General features: G+C 38.3%; 1 protein-coding gene across 27 annotated transcripts in view; it reads right to left on the bottom strand.

Annotated features, from left to right (window-relative positions):
* Positions 1 to 18,552, bottom strand: part of TNRC6B (trinucleotide repeat containing adaptor 6B) — a 146,859-nt gene that overhangs the window by 59,861 nt on the left and 68,446 nt on the right. Inside the window, exon 1 of one of the 27 annotated variants that reach the window (XM_030478333.1) lies at positions 472 to 1,421. The exons of the other annotated variants lie outside the window; for them this stretch is intronic. The gene's annotated coding sequence lies outside the window, so the exon portion shown is untranslated. Of the gene's footprint in view, positions 1 to 471; positions 1,422 to 18,552 lie in introns of those variants that run through there. 27 annotated transcript variants of the gene reach the window in all.

Raw genomic sequence — 18,552 nt, 5'->3', positions numbered from 1 at the left:
AACAGCACCCAGCAGCCAGCTTTTTACTCTAGCTTTCTTGAAGAAAGCATGCGTTGATCTTAAAAATGACCTGACTGCGCTTTAGTTTAGAATCAACATTATTGGGAAGCATTTAAAAAGTTATTACAGACTTAGTCATTCCGAGTATTTAAAGTAAGGCATACTAACAGCTTACAAATTATGAGGAACCGTACGTTGTAATAAAAAATTTTATTTATAAAATACCCAAACCAAACACACCCAGTAGCTATCATGCAAGTACACTTAATACCATATCAAAGTTCTTATAATAAACTCTTCAGGCTAAGACAAAAGCAACCATTTCAAAGAAGAGAAGGTTTTTCAGCTAGTTAACTAAAGAAGTAAAGGAAAATACTTTTGAAGTCCAAGTTATGAAAACACCCACTTCAGAAAAAAAAAAAAAGTAAAAATAGGTATTCAAGAAGTGTGCCCTCCCCCAAAACAATTTACCATTTTTGGAAGATGTTTATTTCCTGCAAAATCCTAACATTCATTTTTCCCAGAAAACTCTGTCTTAAAAAGACTTCTTCTCGCAATGTATGGGCGTCAGGCACGGGCAGAGGTCAGAAGTTGTCTTCAAAGTTTTTGCTATCACAAACTCAACTGTGAGACGAGATGACGTATTATATATTACATTCTATCTGCTGGCAACACGCTTTGATCGGTAGAGATAAAGTGTCACACAGAGCATTAGTCTACGCAAAACTCCCACAACTCTATAAAGTCAACCTCAAACTAAAATTGCACAGAAGAAATAGGGGTAAAATGTAAGAAATGAAAATTCCTTGAAACTCAAGAGTGGCATCTCACTGTAGGCAATTCCCAGTTCCTTCTACAGGGCTACAGGACAACAGTGTAACACTGTTTGGACATTCCTCACAGGTAAAGATGAAGACTAGATACCAGCCCTGTGAGTCATCTTTCCCCCTTGTGACCCCACACTTTGCTGTACTTAGTCAGTACAGTTAACTTGGTTTCACTATAGCATAGTGCAACACAGGAGTGACAGTAAACTTCTGTTGGTGCATCCTATTCTCTGCACTGTAATAAGCATAGGATGATTTACAAATCTGCTTCCAAACTGTGAGCCAACTTCTGTATCTTCTTCCAGAATAGGGGCAATTCCAAAACTCCACTTGTAGAATCAGCAGCACTTAAACAAAACAAGCTTTTATCTATACAGCTACAAGGTCACATTAACAACTGTTAATATTTTCCCTAAAGGCTTTAGCCATAACTATCCAGAGCTAAAAGGCCATCACCTTATGTGAAATAACGACTTGCATGCGTAAACCAGTCTCACTCAGACACAACACTTGATGTAACCAACTCTTTCTTACAGACAGGTCTCTAGTGATCCAAAGTATCATACCACAAATACATATCTCATGGTTCAGAGATAGATAAAAGGACTCAAAACTTGAGAGACTAAACCAGAAATTTAATCTAAAGTATCCAACTTTAGTCAAGATCTAAAGCAAGGAGAATTTCCAGTGAACTATAACTACAAGCATCTGCTTCTCAGCATTTCTGAAAGTTTCCTCAGTATTTTAATAAACTATACAGCCTGGATACCAGCAGAATTGGGAATCACACTCTGGTGTCTCAGATGTGTTGCAAAACACCTTTATAACAAGCTCAAGGCCAGGTACACTTCCAAGGCAAAAGCTCCTCTGTGTCTATACAGGGATGAAATATCCCAAAGTAAGCCGTCTTCAACAGTGCTATTTCATGAAGAACTTGTTGCTGCCACTGGAGAAGCAGGTTTCATTTTCTTCCATTTTATTTCTCTTTATTGAGCTGTCCCTGACCTTCCCTTGCTTGAGCTTTTTCTGGAACTCAGCTGATTGTATGGTAAGCAAATTCAACTCTCAAAATCTCACCTGGACCACTCCACCCAGTTTGTAAATGGAATTAGCTTAAAGTATTGTAAGATGAACTCCAGAAGTAGTGTGCTCAAGCAGCAAGGAGTCTTCTTTCAAAGGAACATGTTAAATTGGTTGCAACTGAATGAAACTACACCTTACTGTATCACATCTCACCACACAGCACCCAGTTAAAATTCCAAGCTGCAGTATAGAAAGATCTACTAGTAAAAGTGAGTGTGTTTTCTTTTGAAACAGATTTGTCCTACATTGTTCATGAGGGACTGCAGTGATAGGACAAGGGGCAATAGGCTTAAACAGGGGAAATTCAGGTTAGATGTAAGGAAGAAGCTCTTCACTGTGAGGGTGCTGAGGCACTGGAACAGGTTGCCCGGAGAAGTGGTAAATGCTCCATCCCTGGCAGTGTTCGAGGCCAGGCTGGACAGAGCCTTGGGCAACATGATCCAGTGTGAGTTGTCCCTGCCCATGGCAGGGGGGTTGGAACTAGATGACCTTAAGGTCCTTTCCAACCCAAACCATTCTGTGATTCTATGATTCTATGTTTCTTCTAGACTGTAATTAGTCCTTTATCCCATACTCTGCATATGTGACCTGAGCACTGTCACTTGCATCTGAGCAATTCTAACTGTAACAAGGGCTTCATTGGTACAATCTGCTAGTATACCAGTATTTATGTAAAAAATACACTAAAAAGCAAAAGCTCATTAGAACTAAGGGTCATAAGCATAGAAGAAAAAGCACACTCCAAAATCCCAAATGAGTTCTTGCACTTTGAGGTGCAAGCCCTTCTTGCTGCAGCAAAGAATACTGGCAGTCTACTCAAGGTGGATGAAAGCTTTTCAATCTTATCAGGAAGCTGGATGTCAGAGACTAAAAATGAAGCAAAATTTAATGCACTGTTACTGGATTAGTGTTTTACTTTACTTCCATTCAACATATCCCACTTAACAGACGCACTCCATTATTTCAACAGCATGCGAAGATTCTGGCATGTCCAAACACGCAAGTGTGCTCCAGCACATTTAAACAGAACTTCAAACAGAAGCAAGATGTAACACAGCATGGGATAAATCCCAGGATTGACAGACCCTAAATTCCTAAAGGTAAAATTACTTCCACTAGACTGAGCCATGTGAAGAATTATGATCTTGTTGATCAAAAGATTAAAAATGGGATTAATTAGTTGTAAAAAAAAGTTAAAATGCACAACATCACAGCCATCTTTCTTGCTAAGCAATGCTTGCATGCATAAACTAGACAGGCCTAAGCCATACAAAAGCTGGCTAAAGAGGAGACAGACATGTAAAAAATGAGTCTTCAGGCTGAACTGACAAAAATGGAGTATGAAATTATTTTAGGCCAAATGAATTCTGATGTTTATAAGGAAAAAACCCTCTGATCCTTCAGAATAGCACCCTGGAAGATCCAGAACATAAAAATTCCAAGGAGAGGAAATAAATAAATGAATACATAAATAAATAAAAATTACTTGTTTGCTTGAAATAAAGCTGATGTTTACAGCATCACTGCAAAACTGCAATATCGAAGCAAGGGATAAACTACTCAGTTTAAAACCAACTAGCTCATAAAAGCATGACTGTCCCACACTTTTTGAATGAAACCGCACTCAAGATACCAGAACTCAGCCCTTCAGTAGAGAATAAAATCAAAACTTTCACGTTTGTAACATACATGTATGCACGTAGGACAGTAAAAACAGTGTGTCACACACCCTCTCCCCCCCGGGGCAAGCTGTGGACTTTATACATACACAACGTACACTTTGTCATGTATTAAATGAAAATACTTTAGAAAGCCTCATTTTAGAAGCAGTCTGCAAAGCAGTGTTTTCAAAAGGCAAACTATTATTGCTCATCAAGGAGTTAAGAGTAAGCTGCTTTTTCGACTTCTCTTTGGCTGAAAACCAAAACAGCGTCACAGCAAGAAGTTTGCTTACTTTAAATAGCGTATCTGGAACAACTGATATGCCTTTATCGCAGCAAAACATCAGTAATTTGGAGCTGCTGTAGAAAACAACCAACTTTATAACACTGGCATACTGACTTCACTAAAAGCACGTTTTTCTAAAGAAAGACTCCTCATAGACTATTAGACTTGCTAATAGAGTAAGATTAATTCTTTGTGGCATATTCAATATATACATGCAAAATGATTTACATTAATAGAAAGAAAACAACTCTGACCATAAAGGGCTATTTACTTTAAAGAACTGGACAGTGTAAGCCCTAAAATACATCATCAAATGCTCATGAAGGAGGAGGTTTGCTCTCAACACTTCAGCAACTGGTTTGGGAGGGAGTGGCTTAATTTAACTTTTAAAAGTCTCCTGTCAATAACAAAACCTCAGATTGTGTAAAAAATGAATTGAAATGTTTTTAATAGTCCATATTTCTTTGCTTACATTCCTTTTATAGAATTACACTTTCCTGCTGTATCCCTTGTATATGTTAAAAGAATGACTTTGAGGTACAATCTAAAGTTTCTAAATGTTAGCCACAGTTGGTAAGAGGCAAGTTTTAAGGAAATGGAGAGCTATAGCCAAAGTTCTAGAATGTATAAACTGAGCAAGTTTTCTCCCTACTTCAGTCTTCAAATGCTTCAGAGCTCTTACAAGTCAGTAATTATTACTTCATAGCACGCACACTCATGCATACCAAAGACAGATAAAGTGTTGAGACAATTGTGAAATGTGGTAAAAATAGCCTAAGAATGGCAAAATGTTAAGTTAGAAAACTGCCTGTAATTAAGATGTCCAGTAATTTACCATATCAGAACATTCATTCAGCAAGACACAATTCTACAACTGTTTACCAAGAAAAGTATCTTTGTGGTTCTGAAAGCTGCAAAAAATATGTAGAGAAATGACAAACAATACTGAACAATTTACTAGGTAACAGTGACCACAAAATCTCAAAAAACAACCTGGCCCTGCTACAGGTTTAGAGAGAAAACGCATCAGTTTTTTGACTAGGAAAGAGGTGGCAGTCCTTAAGAAGTACAGTCAAGAACGCTGTTCCACTACAAATGATCTATCCTGGCAATATGTACGCTCAAACCCTAATTAATAGAATCATAGAACGGTTTGGGTTGGAAGGGACCTTAAAGCTCATCCAGTTCCAACCCCCTGCCATGGGCAGGGACACCTTCCACTAGAGCAGGTTGCTCCACGCCCCTGTGTCCAACCTGGCCTTGAACACTGCCAGGGATGGGGCAGCCACAGCTTCTCTGGGCAACCTGTGCCAGCGCCTTAGCACCATCACAGGGAAGACTTTCTTCCTTACATCTAACCAAATCTAGCCTCTTTAAGTTCAAAGCCATTCCCCTGTGCCCTGTCGCTACATGCCATTGTTAGAAGTCCCTCTCCAGATTTTTTGTAGGCCCCCTGAGGTGCTGGAAGGCCACTATGAGGTCTCCCCTGACCCTTCTCTTCTCCAGGCTGAACAAGCCCAACTCCCTCAGCCTGTCTTCACAGGAGAGGTGTTCCAGCCTTCTAACCATCTTCATGACCCTTCTCTGGACTTGCTCCAACAGGTCCACATCCTTCTCTGGGGCCCCACAGCTGGATGCAGTACTCCAGGTGGGGCCTCATGAGAGCAAAGTAGCTCGCTAAAGCCATAATTTCAGCAGATAAGACAACAGACTACCTGGCAAAACATTTATCTATCTTCCATTAACTGAAATCCTTCAATTTCTGCAATTATGGATGGGTGGAGTGGGGGGATACCAAAGCTCTGGACAGACTGAGGAGAGCTGCTGCTGAACTCTCCTTTGCATGTGAGACACTTTTTGCTACGCTCTCCCAAAAGAACATTCTACCTACCTCACTGTGCATACACAAATACTTCAAGAGCCCTACTTTGCCATACATCGCATGAAATAAACGTAGGCTACGTGGGAAAGGTGCCAGATGTCAGTTAAAGGATTGCTTATTAGTCTGCAGGCACAGTATACACAAGAATTTTCAAGTATTGCTTTGTATTAAAATATTAGGAGACAAACTTTACCGGTTTTAAAATCTCGAATGGTTTGGATGTCAAGAGAAAAAAATCCTTTCATTTGAAAACTAACAGAAGAAAAGTTACATGGAATCTTTTCCCTAAAGAGCCCTTTTCAGTTGGGTTTTTAATGATTTATTTTTATTTTTTAAGACAATTCATCTTTTGGAACTAAGTGACACTTTCTGTGCTAGATACAAGATACTCTTACTGGTCTCATCATCAGAATCACAAATAATTCTGATTGAAGGGACCTCTGTAAGTCCCTTCCATCTGGAGCCTGGCCTAACCCCACACTCAAAGCAAAGCCATCATTAAGCAGATTGCTCAGGACCCAGTCACATTCTGAGTCTCTCCAAGGATAGAGACACAAGCTCTATCCATCAAGCTCTATCTTTTCCATCACTGTGGAAAACTTCATTTTTCTACTACACCCATTGCATTTGCCTCCCCCAATATCTCATCAGAATTTCTCTTTTGCACTTTGTGTTTCCCACCTCTTGTTTTATCACTGCACCACTCCCAGGAAGAGTCTGGCTCTTCAGACCCTCTCATAGGCAGCTGAAGACAGCAGTAACACTGCCCCCTTACAGTCTTTTCTTTCTACAGCTGAACAAATCCAGTTCTCAGCCTCTCCTCATGCCAGATGTGCTCCAGAACGCTAATCGTCTTAGTGACTATTTCATATCGCAGTGTCTTTCCTGTATGAAAGCCAGAAGTGGACACAGTATATCAAAGGTGGATGTTTAAGTGTTGAATAGAAGAATCGCTTCTCTTGACATACTGGCTATGGCCTTGCCCAGGACGCGGCTGGTTTCTTAAGAGTAAAGACACCCTGCTGACTCACATTCTACTTTGTCAGGACCTTTAAGCATTTTTTCTGCAGAGCTACTTTCTAGACAGTGGATGCCTATGCACAGGGTTATTCTGCACCAGGTGTAGCATTTTCCATTTATCTTTGTTGAATTTCAAGAAGTTTCTGTCAGACCATTTTCTCCAGCCTACCAAGTTCCCCCTGCAAAGCGATCTTACCCTCCAGAGGTGTCAACCACTCAGCCCAGTTTAGAACCATCTGCAAATATGCTGAGGGTACATTCCATCCCACTGACCAGGGCATTACTACAGAAGTTGAACATTATCAGCCCCAGCATTGACTCCCATGGGGCACCATACTACCCAGCTGCCAGTGTACTTTGCATCGCTGACCATGATACATACCAACTCTAAATCACTGACTCTGGCAATCCCACTCTGGAACCCTTTTTCAGAAAAATATATTACCTAAGAATAGAATGAGGATGTATTTCTATACTTAGTGGTCCAGTGAGCAAGCACCTAATTACAGATTTGTCTTTTGCAGAAGAACTGCAGCAGAAGCCCCTAAAAGACCAATTCTCCACTTTAGGTGTCTGCATCAGTACACTCTGCATTCTGCAGCCCAACTGACTCCACAAATCAAGCTCAGAGCTCTACTGGCAGCTTTACCAGTGCCTCACTGGGGCTTTGAACTGGTTACAAATTGTTATGCAAGTGACTGCCACCTTAATAACCCACTTTTTGTAGGTGTGTATAAAAAGTGATAAAAAAAACCAACCCTGTTTACTGTTAATCTTCTGACTGCAGTTAAAAAGCAAACGCTAACTCCTGACTACAATGTAAACTTAACAAAAGCAGCTCTGTACCCTGTTAGATTACAAACTTCTGTCTTAAATGCCAAGAATGGAATTATTTTTTAATGCTAAAAAAAGTCGCAAAACCCGACTCTATTTGCTATGGCAACTATGCCACAGTATTCACAACAATTACGACATTTGTTTTAATGTCAGAATGTGACATTTCAAAAAGAATACTGAAAAAGTATAATATAGTTTAATTAAATGAAACATTTTCTGCCAGAGCATCATTCATAGCACCAGCACAGGCCATGCAGACAGTAAGGAAGAATCTTTGACAACAGAAGTAGTTATATTCAAAACAAACTTTAACATTTCTTGGATTATGACTTTTTTGTATTTGTGTTTCTCAGACATTAAAAAAATGACACCTAAAAGCCAGCATGGTAAAGATAAAACCTATCTGGAGATACAGGACAAAATTTTAGGGGAAGGTGGATATACAGAAAACACTAGAGAACAGCACATTACAGTGTTATCACTGTTGATTAACACACTTTAAAATACTGGAGGCTTTGTTAACTTTCATGGTATGGCACTTTAGGAGGGATCAAGAAAAAAAAACCCAAAATACACATATGAATGAGGTAGTTTCTACATACTGACAGTTAAATTACTGAGGAAAAAAACTAAACACCCAAACGTGGATAGAAGCATGCTGCCTAAAAGCAGCTTCTACTGAATGATGAGGTGCTTGGAATTCTACTTGCCCGAGGATATTATAAGGATACCCTCACAGCATCAGAATGGTATAATTCATATTTCATTTTACAAGCCATCTGATTGTTTACTTTTATTCAGTTTCCAAAGAAACACTCTAAATTCACTTGCTGTAAAAACCAAAACACTTTATGCAAGCTAATTAATAGCCTGACAAGCACGTTACATACCTCCAGATCTGTATAATACTGTAAAATTTTCCACATACAGTGCTTCAGGGCACTGTAGCAATGAAAATAACATTTATCAAACTGTAAGTCATTATTTTAATTATACTAAATCAAAATACTAAAGCAAGAATGTATTTAATTTTATCAGTGGGAAGTTAAAAACAAGGTTTTCCACACAACGTTATTATTCATCTGTTGCAGGCCAAGCTGGAAGAACCAGCAAGTTAAGGTTGCCTGAACTTCTAATACATTAAAAACCCAGCTCTTGCAGCTTGCTCAAATTTTCTTGGCAAAGGTATTTAAGGTTTGTATTTTCTACTCCAGTTATTGCCTGAGGCAGTATTTATTTTTAATAGGTAAGAAAATGCATTCAGCTACTTCCTCTAAATATTCAGTTACAAAGTTTTAGGACTGTCATGATTCCTATCAGGAAGTCTAAACTAAAGTCAGAAGGAAAAGTACGTAACATTTTTTGCAGGTCTGGGAAACACATATATCTTGGCAAAGTAACATCTCTTCAAATAAATCTATCTGCGTACGTTCAGTATATTCAGACGGAGTTGGGCAGGTAAAATCTTGATATTCCACTACTAATGGAATTAGTAGCATACTAAGTATGCTACATAAATTAAACTTGTAGCTTTTATTCTTATAACTAGGGTTACATGAAGTGATTTTTCCCCCCACTCTGTAATTGCTGTTCTTGAAGACTACAAACCATTGTTTATCCCCAGTAGACAAGCACTATTTCTGTTCATCCTTGCACCAGCTGAGCTGAGACCTGAAGCAGGACTAAATGGAAGAACCCCCGAACCCCCCCAGGAACAAGCTGTACAACCAGATTGCAATAAAGCAGGACAAAGACCCAGATACTTTTGATTTGAATCCACCATAATGCACATGCTCAAGCCAACACTTGCATTCAGCTATGCCTCACACTTCACTGGGCAAGTGGTTCCTTCCTAAAGTACTTAAAGTAACAGTTCTGAAAGCCCTTGTTTTAAACCATATCTGTGTGCTTTGTGCAAAGAGTAAAATGCAGGTGTAGCATCTTGTATGAAACTCTGATAAAAAAACCCTGAAGCCCTGTATTTGCATGGATGAAGCATGGCAAATAACTTCATTTAATGCTATTGCACCTTACATAATTAGACAAATGGTTGGCTGGCTAAGTCTTAAACAGATGTATACTTTTCGAAAGGTCATCAGTACCTTGTAATTTTAATGACAGTGTACAATCATAACCTTCCTCTGTCAGATGAGGGAAAGCCCACACAAGAGACTGATATGTGCATCGTTATGTAATAGCCAAATACAGGATGCTATAAGAGCTGGTTATCAACCTTGGCAATCACAACGCTCAAATGCAGAGCGTACTCAGTTTGAAGCAAGAACTCGTTTACCAGCTAAAAACCATGGATTAACAAGTTCTTCGAATGCAATAAAGATTATATACTTCACAGTCAAGTTGCAGTTACGCACAGTGTACACTGAACTTGAATGACAAAGAGATCTGTAACAGGCAAAATTTAGTCTGGTCTATGACTAAATAACACATGTTCGAGCTCTTATGCTGACCCTAAAATGCAACTCTTACATCCACTACCTTCTCACTCTCTGCTACTTTTTTAATGATTTATTTCCTTCAGAAATAGCAGCCATGCTTAGCAGCTCAGTGAAGATGTAGATCGCTTTTTCTTCCCCATTTGAATTGACTTGGGGGAGTTAAGGACGATCTTTAATAACACATGCCACAACACAGAGCTTTCCCAGGATGTGTTACAAAACAAGAGACTGCGTGACCTGCTCAAGGTTACAAAATGACTCCATTGCTCACTCTGAATTACAAACTGGCATCCTCTTGACTCCTCCCGTATTTTCACTAATAAAATAATACTACTACTGAACACTTGCACAGCTCCTTTCATCACAGGATGTCAAAGGCCTTTATAAATATTAATTAAGCATTGCAGCAACACTAAGAAGTATGTAAAACTTAATTCCGCACATGAGTAAACCCAAGCAAGGAATGAATAACCTATGTTCAAAGTCATAGGACAACTCAGCAATATGGAGAGTAAGTGGCTCTTGCCATTAAGGAGCACTCCATTAGAAACAAGGACATAATTAATACTCCAAATGTGGTGTGAACAACCCTTGATGGCCAATACATTACTCAGTCATGCTCCATCCTGCAAAGATCACACTAACTTTCAGGCAGCATTCTCACAATGACACAAGAGTTTGGCTTTCTCCAAACAGAGAAAACTTTCTCATGAGATTTCTAGTAAAAATCTGCTTGTCTGGTAACTTTCTTAGAAAAGACAGGTATGAGTGTGATATTCTTTGGTACTTTTACAAAATTAACAAGTAATACCAAGCTGAGGCACAACTCAAATAGAAATTCAGACCCCACAAATGAAAGTAAGCTGCTACTTAACATTCAGTCATGTACTCCAGTAATTAAGGGGAAAAAAAAACCAAACCAGTTTCTTTTAAGAACTCAATAGCCATTCTCAAAAGAAAGAATCTTTATGAGTCCAAAATGAAAGTTTTCAGCAGACTATACTGTAATCACTTAAGTACTTTAGTGATTTTACAACTTGTTATAACATGTCCACACTTGACCCACCACAAACATTACTCCTTCCTTTTCAATTATTTACTCTTTCCAATGACCATAACTATCAGGAGACACCGATCTGTAACACTTACAGTTGTGGTGTGAAAACTAACCATGGTAAAACATACCAAAGCTGATTTGCTTCTATGTGCTGCCACATTCACAGACTTTAATGACAAGAGTGAGATTAATTTTTAGATTTTATTAAATTCCTGTTAACCTACCAAAAAGACCCCAAAGGTGACAAGCCCTGAACTCCTGCCAAAATTACCTTTCAAATTCCTTTCAAGAATCTGACATATGTATGACTGCAAAAAGTACTTTTGCTTTGGTGAAAGACTATTTTCTACAGAAGACAAAACAAATCAAGTTGCACTAAAAACATGTGCAAGATTCACTTCACAGTGAACCCTGTGACAGCCAAGGGGACTTTATTGTTACAATGTCGATAAAGAAATTGTGTAAGTCATATTTCAGCCCAGCAGTTTTGTTGGGTTTTGGGTTTTTTTGGTCAGGTTGGGGTTTTGTTTTGTTTTTTTAAACAACTCAAGCACAAATTTTACTTCCTATCAAAACAACAAGATTCAGTGAAGGCTGACAAACAGTTGGCCAAACGAAAAACAGCGTTTTGTTTCATGTTTTAAATTACGAAGTATGTTTTTCTTCTTACTACAGAATGAATGCCTAGATACAAGTTGTTTTGGGGGGGGTTTTACCCTTTTGAAAGGGCATAATCTAGCAGTAGAAACTTGCTCTCTGGGTGATGAAGCTGCGTATCACTATTATAATTTTATCTTGAGCTCTCAAGAGTACAAAACCAGAGAACAATTCAGTATTATATTTGATATATGGCTTTCATCGCATGAAGCAATTTTTCTTCCCTCTTACATGGGACAACAGCTAGTTACCATAGTTTACATTATCATTCAAGCATTATGCCTTCAACAGAGGCCTGATGAGATCTAACCGCAAGGCTTCAATAAACGATGTTCTACACCCTACCCCAGTAATTCTCTGGAACCCAAAAGTTGCTGAGTTTCCTTGGGTTAAACTAGTCACCCAACCTTCAAAAAAAAGGTCTTGGAGATCCTGATCAACACATTGCCACTTAGAAGTATGACCAAGTTCTAGATCACATACTGCTGAGATATGTCCAAATGTACCTGGAACCAGAGAGAAATCAACTTTTCAGTCTGCAGCCACACAGAAGCTTTGTATGAACAGTGGTGTTAGTGTCTCTCCAGACAAATGTATCTACCACAGATAAAACCAATCAGGTACACAATTCTCCAAGTCTGGAAAAGCAGAGATATGTGATCCTTTTGTTACAAAACAGTATTTCCAAGTTTATGTTCTGGTTCTAATTACCAGTCAAAAGCATTTTTCAGTGCACTTAGTCAGCTGCTGATCTCTAGCTTTTATCTGGTGTTATATATAATGGACATCCCATGCAAAATGTGTAAACGTGTTGCAGCATATTCTCGCACTTTTAAGAGACACTCCATAAGTCTTAGAACTATACTGCTACAGATTATGGTTGTACGTAAGGTCAATAAGATACCACTGTAGATAACAAAGTCAGGACTTCCCATGCCAGTGCTACAGAGATACAGTAAATACTATATCACTAAACCACCGTATTTTATAAGGCTATTATTCAATATTTGTTCATTATAGGGTAATCACAGATGATGATCTGGTGAAACAGCAGTGCTAAATTATAAGGCAGGTGTTTCACAACAAAAAAGGCTTAAATACATTTACCATTTTAAGTGTATAATTAAAACAGGCTGTCCTGTCACACATCAGGTTTGCCATGCATTTTAAGGTATGAGCTTTATAATACACAAAATAACATCAACTTCCTCCCTCCCTACTTTTATGTGTAGATTTAAACACTGATAAAAGTTACTATGATAAAGTAAATAAAGTCAGCTGTCTCCACCATTCATATGATGGAGTGATGTTTGTAAGACGTATACATGACACTGAAGTGAGCAATTTTGTTCACAGACCATGCTCTCTGGTTCTGGGGCTTGCACCTGCTGTTAAGGCAGACAGGCACGGACCAGGTCTCATTGAAGCGTCAGTGAGGTTGAGAGGCTGCAGACCCTGCTCAAGAAACTACCTAAATCACAAGTGCATGAAGTCCTCTCCTTGCTACATTGCTACAGACATTCTGAGGGCCAAAACATGAGACTGACTGTCATAAAATGCGAGTGAATAAATGAAATGGGTGGGATTTACTATGGATTTGACACATTCTCAATCATTAAAGATTATTCTAGTGCAGTTTGCTCAAAATAAAGAGGTATGCTAGACTTGGTATCTACTTTTAAAGCAGTAAGACTTCAGTGGCACTGAAAAACAACTGTGTGTGACTGTTAGGGAACCTTCAAATGCGTTAAGCACACAGATTCTTTGCAGAGCCTGGTACAGAAGCATTTGTTTGCCAGATGCGTGCTGCTCACTCTTCTTACCACAACCAGCAGGCCATCTTTTCATTAGTCGTTTTCTATTCCAAAGCGAGATCGATAAATTATTATTCAAAACATCACAACTTCATATCATGACTCATGACTAATTAAGATGTAAGCTGAATTTATTCATTGGCACACAGAATGTAAACTAGAAAATTGTAAAGAAACTGCGTGTAGGAAACAGGAAAGACGAAAACAACAACACAGTGCAAGACATGACTTGTTTTGAACTACAAGAAACGAATAATCTTTCCTCATGAAGTTACTTAAGCAGCTAAAAGATTTAAGGCCTCTCCAAACTTGTCTCCTCATATAACCACTTGAGTTTTGAGAACATAAAGAAGATTTGATCATTTTGATCTGGCATTCCAAGAAAATTACAGGCTAAGATCTTAAAAGGTTACAAAGGAACAAATAACCTCACCAATGCATGCAACGTCCACAAACATCATCTGCACTCTTCATTACCTAGAACATGATTTTTGCTTACCTGCGATTGTGAAGTCTTCATTCATATGGAATACTGACCACTGCCCTGAATTAGGATAAAATTCCAATGCTCTCTAGAATCTAGCAGTTTGCTATTTGCCCAAGATACTGTCAAAAAGAGTGGAGCGAAGACATGGACAACCAACACATAATAGCAAGTAAAAGTTGCATTGCTATACACTCTCCTTAATTTCAAAGACTTTAAATTGCTGCTGTGTTTTTGGAGAACAATTAATTGCAGAATGCTTGATTTGACATTTGCTGTGCACTCTTCTTACCTCATGAAGAACCAATTCTTAAATGATAACTCTGAAGGCCAACACTGTGTTTCAAAGCATATCGTATCAGAGATCTACATTTTGTGATGTGACTGAATGTGTATCAAGGAAAATTCCTTCTGTTTGAGGAATCACCCAGGAAGACTTGTGCAGTATACTTCAGAAAGCTAATAAAAACCAGTTGCCACATACAGCAAAGAAAAAAAACTCACCCCCTTTTTTCATGTCTACAAGCACAAAGTATTGGCACATAATTCTTATACAAAAGTGTAAAAGCACCTCGCTATTTGAAAGTTTGTGGCATCTCAAACCCTTTAATTTCTAATTTCCCTGCATATTTTTAATCACTTGCTTCCATTAAGTGACAGAGAAAACCAAGATATAAGTAAACATCTCAATACTGTTCTTTGTTTGCAGGGTGGAGCAGGGTTTTTCTGGTGTGTGTTTGTTTTGGGTTTGGTTTTTTTTGGGGGTGGGGGGAGGGAGGTGATGGGGTGGTAGAGGTGGTACTGCTTTGGTTTTAGTATTTTTAACTTGGTTTTTGGCAAGCTATGATTGGCAAGGTAGACACAGCTGTCAGTTCTCCATAAGAAGCATTATCAAGAAAGGCATTAGAAGTTCAGTCAAGAACTTTGTAAGGGCACAGAAAAAGTCCAACTGCCTAATGATAAACACATTTTTTAAAAGAGCAGAGTCCAAGAATACATTAGGTTAACACAGGGTTAACACCTGAAATACTAGTTTGTTCACATGTTCTTGCTAAAAATAAGAACTAAAGCAGAAAGTTACTGGAGTCCATGGAACAAAACCTTCACAAGTAGCGGCTACCGCATTACAATAAAGTACTGTCCCCCTAAATCGAAGCCTTCCTGATTTAAATGGGAAAACACAAGCCTTTGCTAAACACAGTAGCATGTCTTATCTGGAATCTGTGCAGATGGCCTAAAACACCCATACAGTGGTAACTCAGGAAAAAAAAAGTAGAAATTTATCTTCTTATTCCAAAAGGAATGGAAAAGTGTGGAAAACAGCATTCTGCAGGCCATATAATCATACCTGTTTAATAGCCTATCTAAAATTAACTAGCCACAACAGTTAAGAGGTAAAACCAAAAGCTCTAGAAAATACTCCATTAACAGGCAGAGATGATTGCGACCGTTCACATTCAATCATCTGATATGCTATTTTTGATTCATCCATTTTTACAGTCCTGATACTGTGCACCATTTCCTAGCTGCATTTTAAAAAAGTTGCTTCATTTCACGCCTTCTGGAAATAAAGCCTAGATTAAACCACCTAGTCTAGACATGAAACTCTTCCTAATTGCTAAGTAAACAATAATTTCCTTATTTCTTAAATAAGGACGTTAGAAAGTTTAAGTGAAAAATGTTCACTGTATCCTCAGGCGTTTGTCTAAACTAAGGATAGTCTCCCGCCAGGGAAAGAATGTCTTTTAACTATGCTGTTATTTGTAATGGAGTTGGTGTCTGCCCAATCTCAGCAGTTTCTCATCTGAGAGCTCTTCCTATTTGTATTAAGTGCAGAAGACAAGATTTTTGAAATCTTGATTGAGGGTTATCATTCCCTGTCTCTTTCCAGGAATGATAATTTACAGCGTGAGTGATGAATTTTACTTGCTGCTTATGTCATTCACAGATACAGCACCAGATCAGTTTCTAGCTTCGATGCCATTTAAATACCTCTTGGTTTTTAATGCAAATAGTACAGTTAACACAGTAGCTTAAGATCCCTTAGAAATTTTAAAAATACTGAATACTCAATCTGAGGACTGGATATATGCCTTGCTTGAAAAACTGAGTGTCCATTCATACACAAGAAGGAAGAAGGAAATATTTTAAAATTAACTATATGTTACTAATAAAGAAGAAATTTCTCATGTAAACTAAGTCAGCTCCGCAATATCTGTATTTTGGAAAGCTTGCATTCCTTTGCAACATGGAACTTCACATCAGAAAGTTGCTTCAACATACAAAAATTCTAAGATGACAGGAACAACATGGCTACAGCTCATCTTACAGATACGCACTGTCGTCTTCTGCTATGGAAGAATGAAATGAATTGTAAAGCAAGAGGTAATCCAGAAAAGAAGCTAACATGAGGAAACCACTGAAATGCCACCTTACAAAAGAGCACCACCACAACGGTTCATGGAAAATAAAAATGCTAAGTCACAAGGGAAAAACCGAGGTGGACACTATAGTGATATAACTGAAATTTACCATTCAATACCTTTCTAAAGTTCCAAGACTAAGTTGATTTGTCGTGTTAAATTCTCAACCCAAGCAGTGTTTGCTACCTTTAGGTAATTTTTAGTTGTTGCATTACACAAGATTAACAACTTCTTTTTTAATGAAAACCATGCGTTTCTCATACTAAGCAACGATGTCCTAAAACACAAAGAAATGCATAAAACTTAGAGACTATAATTTTTAAAGAGTAACAGACATTTTTACTTCTGAGTGGTTAAAAATACACTCTTTTTCAACATCAGTCCTAACAGAGAAATAGTTACATCAAAACCATTTAAAGCATTCAGCATACAGACTCACCTAGGTTTCTGCATGTTTCTATCAACAAAAATATTTTTTACCTCTGCGGACAGTAATCTGAAGACTTCTCCTATTCTTAATTTACAGCTACCTTTTCCTATCTACCACTGATGAATTTCATAGCTGTTTCATTTTTTAGATACTATGCAAAACCAGTGTATGAGACATGACACGAATATGAAGTATTCACTGTTCCACAAAAAACCCCACACTTCTAATCTATTCTGTTAAACCTTCTCTCTATCCTCTTTCAGAAAGGTGTCTCTGTGTAAAGACAGGTCAACTCTTTGCTGCTATATAAAGTTGAAGGTTAAAATGCATAAGCTGATATGGGAGACTACTTCCTGCTGAAAGAAAAGCCCTTTAAACACTAGAACCTCAAATCTAATTTGTCAGCTTATTGATGCTTGCATGCATACTGCCAGTGCAAAGCACCTATCCTTCTATGAAGACACTGTATTGAAAAAATGGTCAATGCTACTACCTAGCAAAAAGGCTAACATGATCTTACAGTGAAAGTAAAACAGAATTCAACCACTCACGTAACATGTAAAATTCCAAATGTCAGGTAAATGACCAGACCTTTTGCTTTAATCAAATCCATGTGCTATGCTGGAAGTGCCACCTGCATTTATGGTACTCACATGTGGCTTATTTAAATGAGGAAGTGTACCAAGTAAGAGTCACCAACTTTTACTAGTGCTATGAAGATTGTTACAAAAATATACTGGGCACTACTAGAAACAACATCCATAGTTAAACCAGCCTTTGATAAGCTTGCTCTTAACTAATACGCTGTTTTAAAGAGAGGAAGGAGAACTTTATTCTGCAACTTAAGCTATCTCTACCAACTTAAATTAAGGGGCAACATAGCTCAGAAGGAAACAAACAGCTGGGTCTCCCACTCACCGTTGCACAGATCTAGTCTGTAACAGTTTCGGCTGGTGACTGGGTAGCAACTCTACTCTAAACATAGCCACTCATCACTATATGGTTACAGTATTTCTGGAAAGCCTGCTGGGAAGAACTATACAATTACAACGTATTACCTGCTGTGATAGGTGAATAAAGCAAGAACTGCCACAACAATGTCAATCTCTAAAGTGGCCCAGGCTTTTGTGCAACAAACCTGACAGACATCCAGTTTAAACCTCTTCTGAAGCCACAACCAAAAGGGAATTGAGACTTGTAAATACTCAACAGCTGAAACTGAAAGGGAAACTCAGACAGCATTTTCCATCTGGCTCAGTTAGCAGGGAGCATAAAGAAGGAGAGCGAGTAAAAAAAAGTAGATCACTGTCATGCTCAAATTAATGATTCTGATTTTCTTTAACTACCAAAGAAATTTTTAGATGCAGCCTCAGTAGCAATTCTTTCCGAGTGAGATACAACCACACTGCAAGCACCAGGAGACACTGGGGCACTGCTGCAGCCGGGGAGGAGAGAGAAAGGAAGACTCAAGCGCTTCAACCCCTCAGAAGTGTTTTATTGTTAAGATTTCCATACTCGGCTTTCTTTTTGGAACTATATAATGCTTTTGTTATTTTCAACAGGCAAAATGAAAACTACTTCCTGGTCTTTTTTTTTTTAAGTTTGTTTTTCTTTAGCTAGGTTCCATGGGAGTAA

Source organism: Strigops habroptila, chromosome 3 (genome assembly GCF_004027225.2).
Source record: "Strigops habroptila isolate Jane chromosome 3, bStrHab1.2.pri, whole genome shotgun sequence".
Classification (NCBI taxonomy): domain Eukaryota; kingdom Metazoa; phylum Chordata; class Aves; order Psittaciformes; family Psittacidae; genus Strigops; species Strigops habroptila.
This window is presented reverse-complemented; position numbering and strand designations above follow the sequence as displayed.